Here is a 6,755-nt window from a genome sequence, read left to right on the forward strand (position 1 = left end):
AGCCTGTTTCAGTCTGTGACTCCCTCTCTCTCTGACCCTCCCCTGCTAATGCTGTCTCTCTCTCTCTCCTAGAAATAAATAAAACATTTAAAAAATTTTAAAAGAAATGATGGTGATCTAGACTGGATCTCATATAATTCTCTCTTTCCTAGTTTTCTTGTTCACGAGAAAAAGAAACGAGGAATCCCAGAACAGGAAAGTCATTTCCGGTTAGAGACCCCAAACCACCCATCCTCTGGCCGGTAGATGGCGCCAGAGGTTAGTCACTGCCTTTGGGCCCAAGGGCTCTAACCTGGGGCCTTCAAAGCCAGACTCCTAGCCTTTCCATACCTAGAAGGCCACCTGCCCTGTCTGGAGCCACGTCTGGGGGCGGGTGTGGGAAGGTAATGAGGTGAGGAAGACAAAGTCTAATTTTAATTCAGCCCCATGGGAAGGGGAGGAGACTTCTAGAGTGAATCTGGGCTGAGGGAGGGGATTTCCCCGCTGAGCTTGCTAGGCACGTGTGTGTCATGTGTCTACCTGGAGAGAAGGTTGTCCAAGGAGAGCTGCTCTGAGGCCCCAGGTGTGTTTGGGAGACGACTGAGAGCCGGCAGAGGAGGGTCTGGGAAAGAAGATCGGGCCAGACCACAAAGTCCTTGCACTGCTACAAAATTGTTCAGTGAAGGTGTGAGAGCCTGCCGCGAAGCTGTGTCACCTGAGGGCGATCATGTCCCCTACGGGGATCCTGCGGCTGCCTGTGGAGGCTGAGGGGATGGGGGAGGGCGGCTGGAACAGAACCAGAAAACAGTGCGGCAGCATATTCTTGCCCCCACCCCTCCTCCTCCCTCTGCGTCTGCTTCCCAGCTGTAATCGTCCTCAATTCCGGGCCACCTGGTCAGGACCGACAGTGCTGCCCCCCGCCCCCGAAGCCAGTCTATGGGGATCAGGGGGGGTCTGCAGCCAGCCTTCCAGGCCCGAGAGCACCAAGGTCAGGTGTGGAGACGGGAAGGACGGGGGTCACGGGCAGAGCAGCAAGGGGCCTGGAGGTGCCATGGGCTGGACAGCCAGGCCCCGGGTCTCGAATGCCTGCACAGGTATGGCTGGCTTGGTGCCCCAGGACCGCTGGANGGTGGGGTGGGACCCTGAACATGGACGGAAAGGGCATTTTAAAGGAAAACTGCAGCCCACTTGGCAGCTGTCAGAATGTGGGGGCCGAGGGATGAGTCCAAGGTGACTCAACAAGGTTTGAAAGTGAGTCAAGGGAAAGTGTGGTGCTTCCAGGAAGTTCGAGCCCACGCCCATTTTTTGGGGCCTGAAGAATGGCCCAGACTGTCCCACTTCTCATTTGCATGTTTATGGTCTGTCTCTCCCCCACTAGAATGTAAGCCCCTGAAGGCTCAGGCTGAGCCTGTCCAGCTCCCTGCGCTTTGCCTGGGGGGGTTCATGGGAGAGGGCTGGGAGGCCTGGGCGGGGCTGGTGGGGGGTGGCACTGNCCGTTCCCAGCTCTTCACTACACTGAGACCACACCCTAGGGAAGGCCTGTGCTTGCCAAGCAGATCCGGTGGCCCTCCCCACCCACCCCTCCCTCCACATCCCTGCTCACACCCCAGGGTCCCGTTTGCTGGATGTCCATCCACTTGGGTGCCCCACAGACAGTTCAGCCCAACACGGTGACACCAAACAGGTCACGTGCTGCCATGGCCACTCCAGTGACCCCCACGCGGGCTCCTTCACCGCACCTGGACCTTTCTCACAAGCCTGCCCCTTGTCCACCCTCTAGCTCGGTGGCTGCAGGCCCCACCCAGCTCCCCCAGGGCCTGACGTCATGCACATGACACAGTGAGACGTCTCAATGGGGGCCCCCGGGACAGCCCCCGGGCCTCCTGGGACAGGCCACGTTTTGAGGCCGCTGGCACAGTGCGCTGCAAACTGGCACCCACCGCTTGCTGCAGCTCCGGTAGCCCNTTCTGCCTTGCCTTTTACTCTTCCCTAGGACCCCTCGTACTCCTTCTAGATTTCACTTCTGCAGACGCTGTTCCCTTTCCCAGATGCCCTTCCCCCGTCCCCCTCCAGCAGCTAACACCACGCTCCCCCCCAGACACCTCAGGCAGCGCCCCGACACCTCCCAGCGCCCATCCGTGTATAAATCTGCGTATTCACGTGACGGCGGCCTCGCGGCTGTCTCCACCGTGCACTCGGAGGTCTGACTTTGCACCCGCTGCCCCCCAGGCCCGGGGCGCCGGCCTGCCGTAAACAGGCATTGAATGGATGGTGCTCGGGGCACCCGGCGGGCTCAGTCGGCTGAGTGTCCGATTCAGGTCACGATCTCACGGCTCCCGGGATCAAGCCCCGCGTCGGGCTCTGTGCTGAGCACGGAGCCTGCTTGAGATTCTCTCCCTCTCTCCCCCCCCCTCACTTTCTCTCTCTCTCTCAAAATAAACTTAAGAAAACCTGGATGGTTCTCAGTGAGCAACACGGCACCGCTTCCCCTGTCAGAATGGCCACGTTCTGCTGACGACAGTGGGAGAGCAGGGCAAGGGAATGCTCGCTGTGCCTCCTTCTGGTGACAGCGTGTGCCAAGTGACAGGGACGGTATCGACCCCACCCGGGACTCCCAGGAATGGCTGCCCAGGCTGGGCCTCCAAGGGCAGGTTAAAACTTGCCAGGAGAAGAATGGTTCGGGTAGCAAAGTGCCCCCATGTTGTGGCTGGGCAGTGGGAACGTGGTGTGCTGGGCGGAAATCCACTTTAGGCCCAATTCGAAACCCCACGGCCCAGCTGCTCCACCGGCCACCGCTCCCTCACCTGCAGCGGGACGGTGCTCTCAGCCCTCTCCGGCCCCCCAGGCAGTGAGCGCACCCCCGCTGGGCCCAAGTGCAGGACACCATCCCTGTGACCCAGCCGCCTCCTCGGTCTCCGTTAAGAGAACAGCGCGTCCATCCTTCAAGCACTCGCTGCACGCCAGGCCCTGCACGCTTTCCCGGGATCAGCTCACGCAGCCTCCCACCTCCTCACTGTGATTGTCACTGCTGTAGAGATGAGAAGAGCAGAGCACAGAGAGGCTGAGCAGCTTGCTGAAAGTCACACAGCCAGTAAGTGGCAGGGACAGGGCTCACGGTCCAGCTGTGCTGCTCCAGTCAACTGTGTCTCTTTCCCAAGCATGAACCACTGAATTTTCCTATATAACTCGATTCTGAACGTCTCTCCCAGGTCTTTGCCAAACAACATCAATTCTCTAAAAACAGCTTTGTGAGGTGTAATTGACATGCAGCAAACCGCACGTCGAAGCACAACTGGGTATGTTTTGACACACGTGTACACCTGGGCAACCCTGGCTGCAAACTAGAGGGTGAGCAGGTGCCTCAACCAGAGCTTCCTCGGTGCCCCTACCCCCGCCTCTGCTGGCCCCACCCCCCAGGCGGCCTCGGGTCTGCTTTCTGTCGCTGAAGGTTGGCTTGCATTTTCTAAAGTTCTATCACTGACTGGCACCTTTCCTTCGGCGTAATGACTTTGTATACAGAATAATTACCAGTTTACACCATAATCTGGGCATAAAATAAGTCTCAATAAATTTGAAAGGATTCATATCATGGAGAGTGTGTCCTTCGACCACAATGAAATGCAATACTAGAAATCAGTAACAAGATTTTTGGAAAACCTCCAAATATTTAGAAACACATTTATAAATAATCCTTGGGTCAAAGAAGAAATCGAAGGGAAAATGAAGTTATTTATTTTGTGCACGTGCCAGGCCCTGTCCTCATCATTTCCCAAAACAGACTTTGCTCACGTAAGCTTCATAAGCCTACAGTCTTCCCGTGCCCACGTCACAGAGGCGGGCACACCGGCAGCGACGTGCCCAGGTCGCAGGGGCAGGCAGTAGCAGAGGTGACATTTGAATCCAGGACACCTGGGCCCAGAGTCCGTGCCTTGCGTTCCGGCCTAATGGAGGGACGCCGAAGGGTTCAAGTGAAGAATGGTCAGGCTGCCTGGACAACAGTTCAACAAATATTTAGGCCATGGTCGTCTGCAGGACGTGGATACGGGACAAGAACACAGAGGCGGGAGCAGGAGGCTGGGTGGAAAGGGCGCGGGAGAGCAGGGGTCGGAGAACTGGCCGGCGTAGGTGCGCACACGCCCCACGGGGGGGTCCCCACGCTCTAGAAATTATTTACACAGGGGATTGGGCCTGATAGGTAAGTCAGGATGGGAAGGGCCCCTGGGGAAACAGGGGAGCTTTACAGAGAGGGGACAGAGAAGAAAGCAGGCGAATGGTGTCCAGCCCAGAGAAGCCAGCTGTGGGCAGCCCTGTGGCTGTAGTTCAGGGTGGAGCTTAGAGAGTGACAAGGGGGCGTGAGGGGAGCTGCGGGCTACAGGGTGGAGACGGCGCGGTTGGGGGCTACGGAGGTCTTTCCGCTGAGCCACCGGTTGTGGTGACCGGGGCGAGCGACTTGCGGAGGGACGTGGACGACAGAGATGGAGAGCAGCAGACGGACTGGAGAGGCATTTCGGTCGCAGAAGTGGCAGGGCTCAGGCCAGACCCCCTGTGGGGATGCTTGGGAGTTCTAGAAGGTGGTGGGGCAGCCAGCGGGGTCGTGCGTCCCGGAAGGCCAGGTGGGTGGGGTGCGGCACTAGGGGCCCGGCCGGGCTTTTCCGTCATCACGCGCACAGAGGCCCGGTTCCAACAGCTCCGACAAGGGCCGGTGGGGGAACCGAGGCAGAGGTCCCCAGGGCAATGCTGGTCGGTGTAAGATGTTGCCCGGAGGCCAAGAGGGGGCAGGATGAGAAAGTTCTTTTACACAGTGACTAAGGCAGGCAGGACAGAGCCGCAAAGACGGGGGGATGTGGCAGGAGGGAGGGTTGCTAGAGTTGGAAGCAGCCGGGCAACAGCGATCCGGGAGTGACCTTGGGGCGAGGGGGGTGGAGCGGGGGCAGGCGAAGTCTCCGGAAACGGAGACTTGCACAGCTGGGGCTCTGACTGGCTCGCCTACGAGACGTCTTACGCTTCCCGGGCCGCGACAGAGGTGGGCGGAAAGGAAGCGGGCCAGGCCTCCAGGTGGGGCGCGGCGGCCTCCCCGTCGCTTTCGCACAGGGGCGCCAGCACGCCCACCGCCCTCCTCCGGCCTCCTCTCCCCTGCCCCCGCCTGGCCCAGGCTGCAGGGAAAACCCGGGCGGGAGCTCCCAGACACAGCTGGGGTCACGAACACGCTTTACAAGGTGCCCCCGTAAAAGGCACAGCAACCCCCGCCTCCCCCGGCCACGTGGCTGGAAGTTTCCATTCGCTCTCTCCGCTCCTTAACGCCACCCAGGACGCCCCTGTGCTGATTTCACACGCTCCCCATGGGTCTCAAGCCCCAGTCTTTTTGAAAACCCCGTTCCTGGAAAAGCGAGGTTTCCGGGAAAGGAAGTGGAAGGAGAGTTCGGTCAGGTTTGTTTACAACGCAAGGAGCTTCCAGATTGTTCCGGGGGGAGGGGGAGGGGAGGCTGGAGTACTGGGAGGAGCTAGCGACAAAGGAGCCACGGGCTGAGCTCATTTACTGGGACGTGCAGTGCAGGGGGGGGGTCCTCAAACCAGAAACCACCCGGTTGCCGACTTGGGCGGCGTCCAAGGGCCCCACCACTCCCAACATTCTCACGACCCCCATCTGCCCTTGTTCAAAACACCTCAGGAACCCCATTTAGAAACTGGCTTTGGGACCAAGTTAGTCCTCAAAACCGCGAACTGGATACTGCATACGGATCCCTCAAATTACGTAAAATGGGCAATAAAGGGCTTTACAAAACGGGTGGGGGTACCGGCTGAGCACGCGCTGGCTCACCCATCCGGAAGCCCCAGACTAGTGTGAAGGTCACGGTTTTCGGGCAAACCACAAGCAGGCTGAGGCGATGAGTGTTAAGGAGGCCGCTTGTGACGGGCACTGGGTGTTCTATGGAAGTGAAGAATCGCCAAATTCGACTCCTCAAACTAAAAAAAAAAAAAAAGTAGAGAGAAAGCCGCAAGGGATGGAGCACGGGTTTCGGGAATCCAGGCCTAAGGGTCCATCTCCGCATCTTCCCCTGTGCCCGGCCCCCAGATCCTGCGTCTGGCGAGTCCAGGGCGGTGGGAGCAGCCAGGGACGCCCCTGTCACCTGTGCGGTTCCGGGCTCCTTGTCCCACACTCAGAACCCGGCCCTGGCGGCCGACCAGGCTCCAGGGGCTCCTCGTCCAAACGGACCCCCACGTGGCTGGACGCCCCCTTGCCTCAGGGCGGAAAGGAGGGGTCGGCTCTGCCTCCCCACGCAGAGGCCCCGGCCACTGCTCACACCTGTCAGGGCCCCGCGCCTTGGCACCCTTTAACCAGGCTGTGAGCAGGGAGGGCCCCCGCACCGCGAGGCTCTGGCGGGCACCTGTCGCCCCACTTCCAGGGCCCTGAACCCTTAATCGCCGCCCCAGCCTTAGACACGTGGCATCGCACCCCTGAACCTTCAGCCATAACCCCGGGCTTCTGACCACTGCCCCAGGCGTATAGACGCGAGCCGGACCCCTGTCTCCTCCAGCCCCTGAACCCGCCGCCAGAGCCCTAGACCTGGCCCGGGGCCCCGCAGCCCACACTGCCTGGGGACACCGTCTAAGAACCGGCAAATTACTTCTCCGCACTTCACAGAAGCAACGGCTGCGGATACCCAGTCCCGGGCCTGGGTGGCGCCAGTGCGCCCGCGCGCGCGCCGAGCTGGCAGCGCAGGCCCGGGGTGGGGGGCAGGGGCCCCGGAAGGCGCCAGACCTTCGCGAGAATTCCG

At 60.2% G+C, this 6,755-nt stretch overlaps 1 long non-coding RNA gene across 2 annotated transcripts; it reads right to left on the reverse strand.

Annotated features, from left to right (window-relative positions):
* Positions 1 to 3,694: 3,694 nt before the first annotated feature.
* LOC144241871 (uncharacterized) lies at positions 3,695 to 6,687 on the reverse strand. 2 transcript variants are annotated; one of them, XR_013338226.1, is made up of 3 exons: positions 6,616 to 6,687; positions 5,798 to 5,943; positions 3,695 to 4,053 (listed from the first exon to the last, which is right to left on the reverse strand). It is a non-coding gene; the product is annotated as an uncharacterized LOC144241871 (long non-coding RNA). The 2 variants fall into 2 exon arrangements; XR_013338225.1 differs by having other exon boundaries at positions 6,606 to 6,687.
* Between the last annotated feature and the right edge of the window lie 68 nt (positions 6,688 to 6,755).

The sequence above is a fragment of the Crocuta crocuta genome, unplaced genomic scaffold, assembly GCF_008692635.1.
Source record: "Crocuta crocuta isolate KB4526 unplaced genomic scaffold, BGI_CrCroc_1.0 scaffold8, whole genome shotgun sequence".
NCBI lineage: Eukaryota > Metazoa > Chordata > Mammalia > Carnivora > Hyaenidae > Crocuta > Crocuta crocuta.